Source organism: Mesoplodon densirostris, chromosome 16 (genome assembly GCF_025265405.1).
Source record: "Mesoplodon densirostris isolate mMesDen1 chromosome 16, mMesDen1 primary haplotype, whole genome shotgun sequence".
Classification (NCBI taxonomy): domain Eukaryota; kingdom Metazoa; phylum Chordata; class Mammalia; order Artiodactyla; family Ziphiidae; genus Mesoplodon; species Mesoplodon densirostris.
This window is the reverse complement of record NC_082676.1, coordinates 10,228,990-10,244,254: the sequence shown is the minus strand read 5'-3', so window position 1 is coordinate 10,244,254 and position 15,265 is coordinate 10,228,990.

Below are 15,265 nucleotides of genomic sequence, written 5' to 3'. Positions count from 1 at the left end.
TGGGTCTGAATTTCGGCTCTGGCACGTCACAGCTGTGTGACTTTAGGCAAACTGCTTAACCTCTCTGTGCTTCAGGTTCCTCCATGTGGTCCCCACCTCAAGGGTTTGGGGGAGGATTAAATAAGATCATGAACATAAAAAGTGAGTAGTAGGTGCCCCACAGACATTTGTTATTACCACTTTTAAAGTTTCATAGCCCGTCTACTATTTTCCTGTAAAGCCTGAGTAACAACTGGTGGAAAAATACAAAAGTCAAGTTATAATCCATAAATATTAGTACTTCAGTGACTTGAAATGTTTTCCTTCCTCATACAGTCAGTTCTCTTCTAACACTTGTTTTGAAAACACGAATCTGTTCTATCGTGATTCATATATTCAGAGGCAGCTGGAGCATGAATTTTGCATTTGCTTACGTGCACTTTCATTTGCAAGAAACACAAGATGGATGTGGGAAATTGCACCCAGGTGATCAGAGACAGGGACACGCAAAATGCACGCACACACATCTAAGTGCCCACCAGCTGCCTCAGTTCCCTGTGTGTTACGAGCCGGACCCCTCCATACCTGGTGTGAAACTTTCTGTTCAAAATCAGATAACCCTTCTCCCTCCCCGTCACAGTACCTCACAGGTGAAACCTTCCAACGTCCACTTCTATAAGCAAAGCTGAGGTCTTTTTCAAGGTAAAGTGTTACTTATTAAAGTATTTATATACTTTTTAACAATTTAATATATGTAAAACGGTGATACCGTTGTTATCAGGTTCCTGTCTTTTTAAAAAAGGTGTCACTGTACCCACTCCCGTTTTTCCATCAGCCCTATGGTTTTTATTGTGCAATTCTGCATAGCACGGTGGCTTTTAGGAACATGAGTGTCACAGGACCAACCGTATTACAAAATGAATTGCATGCTCATTGTAGGAAATCTAGAAAAAGTTTAATAAGAAAAAAAGAGAAAGGAAAGCAAAATTGCCCATATTTGCTCCCCACCAAAAGAAATTACGTTCCCTAACTTGTTTCTGCTGCATCAATACACACACACAACCATACACACATCACTTTTCTACTTCTCTCCCTCTTCAAATGCAACAATATGCATTCCATGCATTAAATCTTTACCTACAACTTTACTGTTATAGGCTGTGCCATATTCCATTGTATGGATAGACCACATTTGTGTTTAAAAACATAAACGATACTGTTTTTTTCTGATCTCAAAAAGAATACACTTGAAGTAAATAACTTCAAACATTACAGGGTTCTATCACGTATGAAGGAACAGTTTCCCATAATCCCACCCCAACCATCCATCTGGCAAATACATGCTGAGCTCTGAGCTGAGCTGAGGAATTAACAGAGGGGAAAACCAGGCACTGAAGATGCTTCCAAGAAGGCAACACTGTAGTGGGGGACAAAGGTAACAATCAAGTAACCTCACAAGGCAATATAAAATTATAGGATGTAGTGAGTGCTATGTAGGAAACGTGCAATTTGTAACTAGAGGCTACCACAAGAGACCAAGGGTGTGTGTGTGTGTGTGTGTGTGTGTGTACCTATGTGTGTCAGTGTGCCTCCCTAAAGCCAATACTGCCCAGGAGGACCACCAGCTAAAGCATGATGGATGCTCTTCCTGTTTGATTTTTCCACAATGAGCACGGTGATTCTTTTCTAGAAATGAAACCATGCTTATTAATTTGCCTCTTTTTGCCTAACAGTATACCCAAGGCAGGTTTTCCAGGTCACATAACACAGTAGGTAAGACCCTGGCTTCTGGATTCAAATCCCGGCTCTTCCTTTCACTAACTGTGTGCACTTGGGCAAGATCCATAACTCTGTCTGCCTTGGTTTCTTCATCTGCAAAATGGCAATGATAGAAGGATTTTAAAAAGGATTAAAAAAAGAGATGATGTATGTAAAACTCAGCACTCAGCAAACGTTAGGTATCAGTCTGATGGCTGCATGGCATTCATTTGTTTAAATCAGGATTTCTCAGTCTCGGGAGTATTAACATTTTGGGTCAGATAATTCTTTGTGGTGGCGGCTGTGCTGAGCACTGTAGGATGTCTGGCAGCATTCCTGGTCTCTTCCCACTAGATACCAGTAGCAGGACCCTAGTCATGACAATCAGAAATGTCCCCAGATGTTGACAAATGTCCCTGGGGATGGAGGGGACAGAAATTGCCCCTGGTTGAGAACCACTGCTTTAAATATACACTTAATTAAAAAAAATACATCCACACACCTGTATAATATAGAATATGCAATATATGTAATATAGAATATGTAATATATAATATTAACTTATTTAATAATAGCATATTATTAACATAAAATAGTATTAAATATAAATAAACCTGTTTATAAATAACATACATATGTAAGTATACATATATAATATATAAACACAAGTGAAATCTAAAATATATGTAAACATATGTAAAAAATATATACATTTACTTTTAATTAAGGAAAGCATTGATGAGGACAGTTCAAAGTTAAAAAACAAACAAAAAACCACAGATACAGCAAAGAAAAATCTAAGGAAACAAAGGGCAGTCCAAAATTTGAGCCAAAGTGGTATGGTTTCTAATTTCCACCAAAGCGAAATGTGGACCAGATGGGGGTAGGGGATGAGTCGGCCTCATAGAGGAATGCAGTTTGCTTTGGGGAAAATAAGCTATCTTATGTGTGTGTGTGTGTGTGTGTGTGTGCGCGCGCGCGCACGTGTGTGCGTGTGCGCGTGTGTGCCCAACAGGGGTGGGTGGAAGGGGAAGGGTGGCCAACATGATTTCTTGGTCAATGACCTCTTGGTAAAGACACACGCAAACAGGTTTGGAAACACTTATGGCAAGAAAACTACACTTGCAGTTACACAACCCACTTTCGTTAAAATAAATCTCACCTTCCCCCTTAAAACAAAAGATGCAGGAAGCTTTTAACAAGGGCGTCTCCCCAAAACTGAACAATGAGTTCGACGCACTCTTTTCCTGCCCTTGTTCCTTTTCTGAGTTTTCTATCACAGGGACAGAGCCCGGCTCAGGCTGAAAACAGCCGCTCGGCTGCTCGGCAGGGAGACTGAGGGCGAACGTGAAGAAGGCTTTGGTCTATCTTGTTGAAGGAGTCTCAGATGGTAGGGGGACACCAAAGGACATCAGTGATAACATTTACCCCGTGTTTTTGTGTGTCACGTCCTGTACTAAGCACATTATATTACATTTCATCCATATAGAAAGCCTAGGAAGACAATAGGATTATGCCCATGTTACAGATGAGGACACTGAGGCACAGAGGGGAGACATAACACGTTCTGCAGCTTGCAAGCCACAGAGCTGGGATTGGAACCTCGGCAGGCTGCCTCCAGAACCCAGTGTTACCCCAGACCAGTAGGTCTCCAAGGTGGTGGTCAGGGTGTGTGGGTATTTTCACCCCCAGAGGACATCTGGCAATGTTTGCAGTTATTTTCAGTTGTCACAACTTGGGGAGTGCTACAGGATTCTAGAAGATAGAAGCCAAGGATGCTGTTAACCTCCTACAATGCACCGGGCAGGTCCCCAACCTGAGTTACTCATCCCCAAATGTCAATAGTGTGGCTAAGAAACCCTATTCTAGACTCTTTCAAGAAAAGATAAGACCATCATTCTTCTAGAACTCTTGAAATTTATTTTGTGTGTCTTCTACATTATAAATAATACATGTTCATTGGAAAAACAGAAACAAGATAGATGGTTGTAAAGGAAAAGACGTTTACAAAGGAACAGTTTATAAATGAAAGAATTTCTGCCATGCCGTGGGGTAAACGTTATTAACAGTTTGGTGTATTCTTATCTTTTTCTACTTGTGGACATTTGTTTGTCTATCTCCTCATCTATTTATCTCTTTTTTCCCCCCTGGTCAAAAATAGAAGCCATGCATATGCATATATCTATGCTATCTTTTCCCACCTGTCTTGCACTCAGAACTCCAAACCATAAGCCTTTGCATCTGCTATTCTCCTTTGCTCAAACATTCATCCTCCAGGTAGGTACCTGTTGGCCTGCGTCCCTTTTGTACTAAGATCTGAGCACATGTTAGGATGACGTTCCTTGACTTCCCTATGGAAGCTAGTCCCCTCCTCCACCTCCATTCCTCACCTCCTTGACTTCATTTTCTTTAGCTCTCATCTCTGACATCTGGCTGGATACTTACTTGTTAACTTGTTCACTGGTTGTGTCCTCCCTAGAATATTGGCTCTATGGTGGCAGAAATTGTGTGTCTTTTATAAAACTGTGTCCCAGCACCCAGAACAGAACCTGGCACACAACAGGCACTCAGTAAATATTTACTATAATCAATAAATGGATAGATGAAAAACAATGAATTGATCATGTTTATCCTGCAAAGTTCATACATGCAAATAAAGCTGCATCTCATTCTCTTCCATAGCTGCAGAATAGGGCATTTCACTATTCCCAAGGTGATGGAAGCTTAAGTTGTCTCCATATTTTCATTTTTTTGCAGGGGGGTAGGTGGGGTGCTTTTATGAATCATGCTGTAATGAGCATCTTATACATATAAACATCTGTGTGCACTTGTGTAGGTATTTCTGCAGGCTAGACTCCCATAAGTGGAATTGTGGATCAAATGTAAACTTTTGATCAGAGTTGCTATAAATTTGAACTTCAAAGGCAGAATGCCCTCTTCATCAACACTGGATAATTAGAACTCACATTAATTTGACACTATGTTCTAAGGCTTTTACATGTGTTAACTGAGTCAATCCTTAGAAAAATCCCCCAAATAATACTAAGTATTTCTCTAGGATTTATATGCTAGACCCGGTTTTAAGTGTTTTACAAATATCATCTCATTTCGACCCTGTAACAACTCTCCGGAGTAGATACTATCGTTATTATCACTTTACAGATGAGAAGCTGAGGCACCAGACGTTAAGTCCAGTAATTTCTCCAGTATCAGACAGCCAAAAAGTGGGACAGTCCAGATTGAGCCAGAAAGCGCAATTCCGGGGTCCACACTCTTCACCACTCTGCTATCCCCCTTCTCCATGGGGTAAGAACAATGACTACCCCCATTTTACAGAGAGGGAAACTGAGGTGCAGAGAAGCTAAAAAGCTTGACCAAAAGTATTGTTAATCTTTTTAATTGTTGCAAATGTGATGGGTGAGAAATGGTACCTTGTGGTTTTAACCTTTAAGGGTATCTCTTTTTCTTCTGTTTTTAAAATTTGACAATATGTTTTAGTACTTGGGTAAGAGAATTTCTCAGTTGAGAAAACACATATCCTGCTCAATAATAAATGTCTGTAAAACATGAGTTCTTTTGCTTGATCTGACTGATTAAAACAAATCCAGACTGTTTACTCCTAAAATGCCTCTTAAAATTAACTAATTTCCAAATAAATTATTTTTGATAAGTGAACCATAAAAATATTTGAATTTACAAGTTGATAAATGCCTAAACGCAATGTGGCTTTTGGATTGGATCATGCACAAGGATCAGTGGGAAGACTGGTGAAATCCACACAGTGTGTCTAATTAATAGTATTGTTAATTTCTCCATTTTGACAAATGTATGTGGGTACATTAGATGTTACTAATAGAGGAAGTGTGGTGACAGGCACTCTTTGTATCAACTTTGTAACTTTTCTGTAAATCTAACATTATTCCAAATAAGTTTTTAAAAGACTGTTTAATGCTTTTTTTTAAAAAAATTTTTTTGGTATGTAAACACTCTCCTGATGTGGGTTGTCAGACATGGGAAACACCTGGCTATGGTTACATTTTGGTAAAAAGAAACAAAAAAAGATCTCTGTTACCCTTCTGCTGGACAAAAGGGTATATTTAGCCTCAGATTTTTTTTGCAGTGACCTTTGTGTTCTGAAATGAATTAGAGGTTTATGTGTAAGAATGTAAAGTGCAGGAAATCAGGAATTTGACGGGGTACCCCTTTCCTGTCATATTTCATTAGTTTTCGTGGAGCTGTGTCATCAAGAGGAGAGATTTTGTTAGATTACCTTGGCAGGACACATCTCTGAGTTCTAAAGGCAAGTGCACGTGGATGGATACACACTAACACCTCAACCAGAGCCCTTGAAATTCCTGCATAGAATTTTAACTTTATGGGTTAACTGCATAATGATGCTGATGATTTTAGTTGAATTACTTTAATGTGCTCTTTGTCTCTGGCTATTTTGATTTAGAATAAATTACTCATCTTTTATTCTGTGGACAGTAAAAACTTTCTTTACGTCTCAAATGCAATCTGAGAGAAATTTTGGAAAGTAAACCATGTCCCCTGACCCATAACTTCATATTCACCTCTCTCCACAGTAAATGTTGTTAATATGAACACCTGTTTGTCTTTTATTTGTTCTCTAATGAATGAAATGTTTTCAAGGAAGATAACAAAAAGGCCAATTTTCAGAGAATTCTGACTATCTTTCTCACTCATATATCCCAAGACCTAACATGGTGTCTGGCACATAATTAATATCCACATTTGTAGAGTAGATGAAGGAAGAGAGAAAAAAATTACATAACTTTTTTTGCATTTAAGATCTTTAGCAAGTATAAAATCATATTCTTTGCAGGAATGTTAAAATAGCATATTTGACTATGTGATTGAAGGAGAATACCTGCTGCTTTTGATACTCATTTTAAGGAGTGATCTTTAAACAATTTCCAAGTTAATAATGAGAGTAAGGTAGGTTATTTTCCCCTTATTCCTCAAACTTGGCAATGTTTGACTTCTCAGAAGTATTCAAATGCTTACATTTTGTTTTCGTTCATGAAATGAACATAGGGCTTCTGGTTGGGTTTTTATTTCAATGACATTTTAAAACGGGAGCATATGTTTCAAGAAGTAATTAGTGATTGTTTAATATAACGACCCCGCAGGCTGGAAAGGCTGTAGGTCAGAATTGTTAACAGGCAAAGCAATGAAAAATAGTAAAGCATTAGCAGATAGCATAAATAGTCAAATCTGACCTCCAAAGGTCAAGAGAGAACTAAATAATTTGGTCACAGCCCTGGCTGATTTAAATCAATGCAATCCCAATTTCCTTTTTTGCTGGTTTGCCTTTGGTATTCCACGGTCTAGTACTCGCCAGAAGTCAGAAGAGAGAGAGAGAGCAGGGTAGGGTCCGCTCAGCGATATAATTTTACTAAATGTGGGTGGTTTCAAGGAAAAAAATAGCCAGAAGTATTTCAGGAACCAAATGAAATTATTTAAACAGAATGCCATTGTTGTTCTCCTGCTACTTGGCTTTGTTTCTCTAAGAATGATTTATGATGGTAACACCAATATAAATACATAATTAACTATGGAAGCATTTTGTATCTTAGGTTTCCCACATTTCTCTCATTTGCAGGCTTCTTAGATTTAAAATGATATCCTTATCCTATAAAACAGAAAATCAGTAAAATCTGCAAATTGCTGGACCAAATGATAAGTTTTTCATCTTTAGAAAAAAGTAAAAAAAAAAATTTCCTGATTTCTTTCCAATAATTTTTTAAATTGAATTATTTCCTCCTTCCTGACTATGTCTGCCTTCTATTTTTCCATATAGGATCACTCTTTTTTGTACATCTCCCATGTCGATAATATGCAGCTGTTCAAATGTATTTTTTAAGGTAATAAATTGATACCCAGTTCTGATTAGGAAAAGGACATTTAAAGGAAAAAAAATTCTTTTGGTGATTACAAAATCACTTTAAGACCCAGGGGAACTATGCCTCAGTGACAAAACAAATTTGCCACAAATCATGGTACAAAAGAACAGCAGGACCTGAGCCTAAACTCAGGACGGCTCCTATTCATCTTTCATTTGTTTTGGAAACTCCACCCTCCTCCTGCCATGTTCAATATCTAATTGGCATTCTGACCCTTCAGATAACTCAACATCTGCTACTCGGATGCATCTTGGAAACCCTTTGTTCCCCTCAGGCGGAGTTCAAGGGGCTCTCTTTACTGATACACAAGATTCATGCATGCCATTGTGTCCGCAACTCCTGGTGCTGAGTGGAGACAAAACTTCTGCAAGCCGATATGAAAAATTGAGCCACCCCCATATTCTAACCGAATCACATTCAACAGATTTAAAATTACGGATGGCTGGAGCAGGGGGCAGTGAATTAATGAAACGATTCAGCTTGACTTCTTTAATAAGCAATTTGAGGCTGCAATCCACAAATCTATTTTTACTTCCACTAGTTTAAATATATTTTGGCTCCATAGCCTCTGTTTTTCACGATTATGAGCCAACGTCTGTACTAAAGTTTTGGATTCTGCGGATATAAACTGGGATTTTTAGCGAGAACCACAAAGACTGATTCTCTAACACATGATTTCATCGAATCCAAGACACCATAGACTGTAGACCGCATAATTATTTTACGGACCGCTAGGAAAGAAAAACTGAGGCTAATTAACTTATGGCATGCCTTCCATTCTAAGAGGCAGGCCTAACGTCAGAGATGTAAAAATGTGTAAAACTGTGCATCTGGGAATGATGAAATTTGGTAGCATTGGGAGAGATTATGGAATTTGTTCCTGCAATTTACAGGGAAATGAATCAGCCTTTTCAGCTGTTTTTTTTCTCCCTTGGTGACTGTATTCTGTTAAGGAATGTCCAATGTGTGTCCCTTACTCTTCAGTTTTGATACTGATCTAAGGAAGGTCTTCTCTGAAACTATCCCCCCCCCACAAAATGTTCCCTAGTGCCACTTGCTGGGATGGGTTCCGTGGGCCACAAATCAGAACCACCTTTCCGGGCAACCGATTCCTTTTTATTATTTTACTTGACAGTTTGGTTTAGGGTCAGTAGGATAATGTTTAATTATCTTCTGGGAAGAATGAACCCACAATGAGCTGAGAAAAGTTTAGGTCCTTTTGAATACTGAAAGTTATCTTAAGTTTTGGATCAGGCTGGAAGATTCTACTGCTAATAGTTTAAGGCTCAGAAGAAGCCAACAGAAGGGCATGAGCTCCAATCAAACAATTTAAAGGAATTTGGGACACCTCTAAAAAAATTAAATAACTGATTTTTCTTTTCCTGGTTTAAATGGTTGGGCAGGGCACTATGGTGTTTTGGTTCAAATCTCTGCTCTGCCTGATTCTAACTGGGAGTCTTTTAGGCAAACGTTTGCATTTATGAAATGGGAGTAATACTCATCACAGGATTAAATGAGTTAATGCATATAAAGTGTTTAGCTAAGTGTCTTGTACATATTATTAATCGTACAATAAATTATGATCATGATTATGCTTGTTGCTGTTACAGTCCTTTTGACCCAAAGTTGAAAAAAATTTCATGCCAGTTCCCCAAAGATGTAGTGTTCTCTTGCTATAGCCTGGAATTTCTGATTTCTAAAAGGACAAACTATCACTACTGTAAAAATTATTATTAATGATGTACTTTTCTTTCATGGTTTCTGCTTGTTCTTCCTTCAAAAGTTTCAGCCAGCATTTTCCTACATTCAGCTACAATAACTGACAATTCCTAGGCAAATTGTCTACATGGGCTTCCTTTCCTACTTCTAAGACTTGTTTAGGAATATTGTTTTCTAGAGCTCTGAGTGCTTAAATGCTAGTTTTTCTTTCCTAATGAGTTGAAACAGCTACATAATCAATGACTGTGGTTTCTTTGTTTGTTTTCATCCATCGTTGTCATCTTTAGACTATTATTATTTGGCAGAATTTCTGAACAGGAGGAAACATCGTGGTAATCAGAGATTTTGCTTTAACTGGACACTTACATTAGACCTTTCCATGTGCTAACAGCTAGGGGCATGAAATGAACGAGATATGGTCTCTGCTTGGGAGAAATGCACAGTAGTGAGGGCCAAAGCCCCAACCCAGCTATTTAATTTCTTTACTTATAAAGACCTTTAAAATATGTCATTAGCTACCAAGCAAGCAGGCCTGGGACGAAGGTGAGGCAGAAAATTTACGGGGACACCAAAAAACTCAGTCATCAAGATAAATGATTTTTTTTTTTTTTTTTGCGGTATGCGGGCCTCTCACTGTTGTGGCCTCTCCCGTTGCAGAGCACAGGCTCCGGACGCGCAGGCTCAGCGGCCAGGGCTCACGGGCCCAGCTGCTCCGCGGCATATGGGATCTTCCCGGACCGGGGCACAAACCCGTGTCCCCTGCATCGGCAGGCGGACTCTCAACCACTGCGCCACCAGGGAAGCCCAAGATAAATGATATTTTAATGCAATGCTTTTTAAAAAATGCAGTGTTTCGATCTGCCCCTTTCTAGCTATGAGGCTTTGGGCAGATATTCATCTTTTGTGTCTCTGTTTCTTCATTTGTGAAATGGGAGTAATATTTACCTCGCAGGGTTGTGGAGGATTAAATGAGATAACACATAGGAAGCTCAGTGCCTTAAAAAAAATCCACGATGAACAAAATTTCAAAATTATGGATAAAGACTGAATCCATAAGAAGATTGCACTAAGTTTTGAAAAAATCCAAATGGGATATTTGAAGCTAAATAACTACTTTTTTTTTTTTTAAACCCCACCTTTGTTTATTTATTTATTTTTGGCTGTGTTGCGTCTTCGTTTCTGTGCGAGGGCTTTCTCTAGTTGCGGCAAGCGGGGGCCACTCTTCATCGCGGTGCGCGGGCCTCTCACTATCGCGGCCTCTCTTGTTGCGGAGCATAGGCTCCAGATGCGCAGGCTCAGCGGCCATGGCGCACGGACCCAGCCGCTCCGCGGCATGTGGGATCTTCCCAGACCGGGGAACGAACCCGTGTCCCCTGCATCGACAGGCGGACTCTCAACCACTGCGCCACCAGGGAAGCCCAATAACTACTTTTTAATAATAATTATGACGTCAAAGAAGGACAGAGCAGCAAAGCGTGTGACTTTCCTCTTTCCTTTCTCCTCTTTCTAGTCAGAAAGTGGGTACCTGGCAGGGCAGAGAATCTAAAACTTGACTACCTTGAGTTTGACCTCTGGACCTACCACTTATTAGCTGGGTGACCTTGGGAAAATTACTTAACCTCTCTGAGCCATGTGAGGATGAAATGAGATCATGCACGTAGAGCAGGCTCTCAGGAAGAGGGAGCAGGTATTCCTAATGAGGCAGCGCAACTCAGGAACTAAAACGATCTCAGTTTACTCCAGTTTTGCTTGTCACCAACAATAATGGTCATCACTTTCAGAAGGTTTTCTTGACTTCACCAATAAGAATGTGTCCATGATTCAGAAGGCTTAACAAACCCAACTGATGCAGGGCTTGGTAGATTTTCACACCATCACTACCATTCTTCAGAACACTTTCGAAGTATTATTATCGGGCTTCCCTGGTGGCACAGTGGTTGAGAGTCCGCCTGCCGATGCAGGGGACACGGGTTCTGTGCCCCCGTCTGGGAAGATCCCATGTGCCGTGGAGCGGCTGGGCCCGTGAACCATGGCCGCTGAACCTGCGCGTCCGGAGCCTGTGCTCCGCAACGGGAGAGGCCACAACAGTGAGAGGCCCCGTAACGCAAAAAAAAAAAAAAAAAAAAAAAAAAATATATATATATATATATATATATACTATTATCATTATTATTTGGGTAAAAATGTTCAAACTCTACCCAATAATAGAATGACCAGTACAGTGAATGCTCTAGGCTCTAGGTAATGACCCAGATTTAATAATTATTAAGATTTTGCTGCACTTGCTTCAGCTAGGCTCCTTTCCTTCCTCCCTCCCCACTCTTAGTATCTTAAAGCATGTCATAGAATTCATGTCACTTCACCCTACACATGTGAGTATTCAGAAATAAAAACCCAGTTTATTCAGGGAAAAAAAACCACACGATGCTATTATCACTTCTAACAAAAGGGACTATTCCTTGGTGTCACCCAGCCCATCTTCCAGTGGCCCGCATCATCTCAAAAATGTCTACTTTACTCTTGATTTGTCGGAGTCTGGATCCAAACCAATCCCCTGCATGTGGCTGTCATAGGAAACCCTTTCTGTTAAGAACTCCCAGCAGGCGACTGTTGAATCTCTGACATCTTCTGCTTCCCTGGCCCCCAAGCACAAAACCAAAACAAAAAAATCCCGACCTATTTTTCAAACACGTTTATCTAAGAGAAAGGGTGCCAAGCCAGAGCACGGAGACGCGGAAGGGCGGTTAGGCAGGGTGTGGAGAGGGCTATGCTCCCTCGAAGCCTCCCGCGCTGCATCCGACCTCACATCCAGGTGTTGGGCCTCAAACCCACTTCCGCTATTGTTTACCGCCCTCCCATGGATTAATCCCCTGTCAGTCACGCCAGAGATGCTCTGGGGAGACAGGCCTGCGTAGCATCCTATGTGTCAAGACTCCTTTGATACACTTTATCTTCCCTTATCCTTTCAGACGCACCATGACTCCTCGGCCCGTCACGGCCCTGGAGCTTTAGAATCTACGCCCAGGGACTGACACCCCTCACTTGGAGGGGAGACGGGGGATTTTTCTTTTTTGACAGAAATCATTGTTGACCTAATAAGACGTTTTTCAGGGGAATCAAGGAGCAAACTGGGAGTGCCGTGAGTCAGGGATTCAGTAGCAGTTACAAGAGGCTAAACAGCTTTGCCTGTTGATTTTGACTGCAAAGATGCCTGCTGGTCTCGTCAAAACTAGGAACTTTTTTTTTTTGTGGGTGGGGTGCAGGGTGGTTAGGAGGAGGGATGCATGAGTAGAGGGTTTCAGATGTATGTCAGCGTTAAATATTATCATATGTTCAAATTTCATTTCTAAAATATCATAATTATTAATTGAAGGAAAGACACGCAAGTTATGTATGTTGTACAATAAACATAAGTGTAGTAATGCTAATATTAAACCAATGTACTTGGTTGCATTTTTTTTCTTTTAGTGGCTACTACTGCTTTTATTACTTTTTATACTTCTAGCATGATTGTCTTACAATTTAAAAAATCAAATTTTAATTACACAAGCAATGCATGAATCCAATTCATACTGAAGAACATTCATATTTCAGAGATAAAGCTAAAAGTTCTTGACTACTGTTCCTAAATCTAGTCCCCATCTCCACAGAAGGTAACTGTTTCTGTCAGTTTGTTACATGTGATCACAGGGCTTTATTTCTATGCATGGACATCCACATATTTGTCCTAGACTTAATTTTTAGATCTTTCCTGGAGTCAGCATATGGATGCTTAATAATTGTTGCCTGATGGAGATGGTGGTAATGCATTTCTAGGAGCTACTACCACAAAGTATTAATATACTGATTTATGGATGCTTATTACATAGAATCTAGGCAACTGCACAAATCTTCTTGGTAGAGAATCACTTCTTTTTCCTTTGCTAGACACAATCCCAAAATGACACTGAATAGCAACATGTTATAGGACAATGTTGAAAATGATAATTCTCATCTCCAACCTCAAATCTTATATTTCTAAAAGTGCCTATCAAAGTTGGATGAAAATGAATTTTCCTAAAGCAGAGATCCCCATTCACCTCTTACTTCTCCCTTCTCTCATTAGTAACATTTTGCATTATTTTCCTGCTACTCCCCCTCCTATTTCTTAAACATAATGAAGAGAAGATGGTACTGGAATAAGATAGTTCTCAACCAATATGTTATGATCTTCCTAGTGGAAAGTAAAGTGTCTCATTTAACATATGACTTCTGTCTGGTACATTCTTTGAAGTTTCCCTTAGCTATTTTTTTTTTCTGATTATATAGGGATTCTGATGATTTTTTTTTTTTTTTTTTTTTTTTGCTGTACGCGGGCCTCTCACCGCTGCGGCCTCTCCCGTCGCGGAGCACAGGCTCCGGACACACAGGCCCCGCGGCCATGGCTCGCGGGCCCAGCCGCTCCGCGGCATGTGGGATCCTCCGGGATCGGGGCACGAACCCGTGTCCTCTGCATCGGCAGGCGGACTCTCAACCACTGCGCCACCAGGGAGGCCCCTGATGATTTTTTTGTGTTTTGTTTTGTTTTGTTTTTTGGCCGTGCCGTGCAGCTTGTGGGATCTTAGTTCCCCAACCAACCTGGGATCTCGGCAGTGAGAGCATGGAGTCCTAACCACCAGACCACCAGGGAAGTCCCGAGATTCTGATGGTTTTAAGCAACAGTTGCTACTTCTTAAACGCCTGATGCCATCTATCCCTGCCATTTAAACAGGATCAGGGACTTAAAAGACAAACACAGGTACTTTTAATTCCCTCCTAATTTAAATCAAAGCATCAAAAATCTGAGTTCACAAAATAATAGTATAAATAATAATTATCACTAATATTTATTAAACGCTTCCCACTTGCCAAACATCATTCAAGCACTTTATGTGTATTATTTCATTTCCTTTCAAAACAACCCTATCAGGAAGGTACTACTACTACAGAAATAGTAATGGTAACTACCTGCTAAATAAATGGTAATCTAAGCATCGAACTAACGGGACAGACCAAAACCCTCCGCTTGTAGAAGCTTACGAATGTAGATTAACTAATAAGAAAAATGAATAAACCAAATCCTTTTAACGAGTGATCGGTGCTACGAAGACAGTGGGACGGACCCCTTTTCATCTTCAGAGAAACATGTCACATGGTGATAATGCCTAATTCAGAATGGTGCCTTTTAAAAAAAAAATTCAATTTTACTCTTTAATTCTTCCTCCGATCCTGTAAATTTGTTCTGATCCCTGCTTTCTACAGATGAAGAATTGAGGCTCTGTGGGGATGTCTGAGGTCACACAGGTGACAAGAGGCAGACTAGAATGGTATCTAGGAGTTTGTGACTTCTCCATGCAATTTTATGTGGAATATTGCATAATAATTATCGGAGGCTTTCTCTCTCCACCCCCAACAATAGAAAACCAAATAAAGCTATTCCAACCCATCAAGTATGGATCACTTTTGTATGTTTGACAAAGAGAAGGGGTCGATATGTTTCAATCACTCAACAGTATTTGTTGAGTAACTTCTATGTTGTTAGTTGCTGGGATTTTACCGTGAATAGGACAGACGCACATAGAGTTCACAGTCTGGTGGGGAGTGTGGATCATAAACATGAGAATAAATCAATCAAGAAATAAATGACAGAACATTGTAAAGCAATTATACTCCAATAAAGATGGGGGAAAAAAAAAGAAATAAACGACAGGATGGTACCAACGGCAATGTCTATAATGAAGTAAAACTGGTACTTGGGTAGAAAATGATGGAGTGGGTGGATGACTAAGGAGGATCTTCAGCAATGGTAGCCCTGGAGGGCTCTCCCAGGATGGGACTTCTGAGCTGAAACCTGAATGATGAGA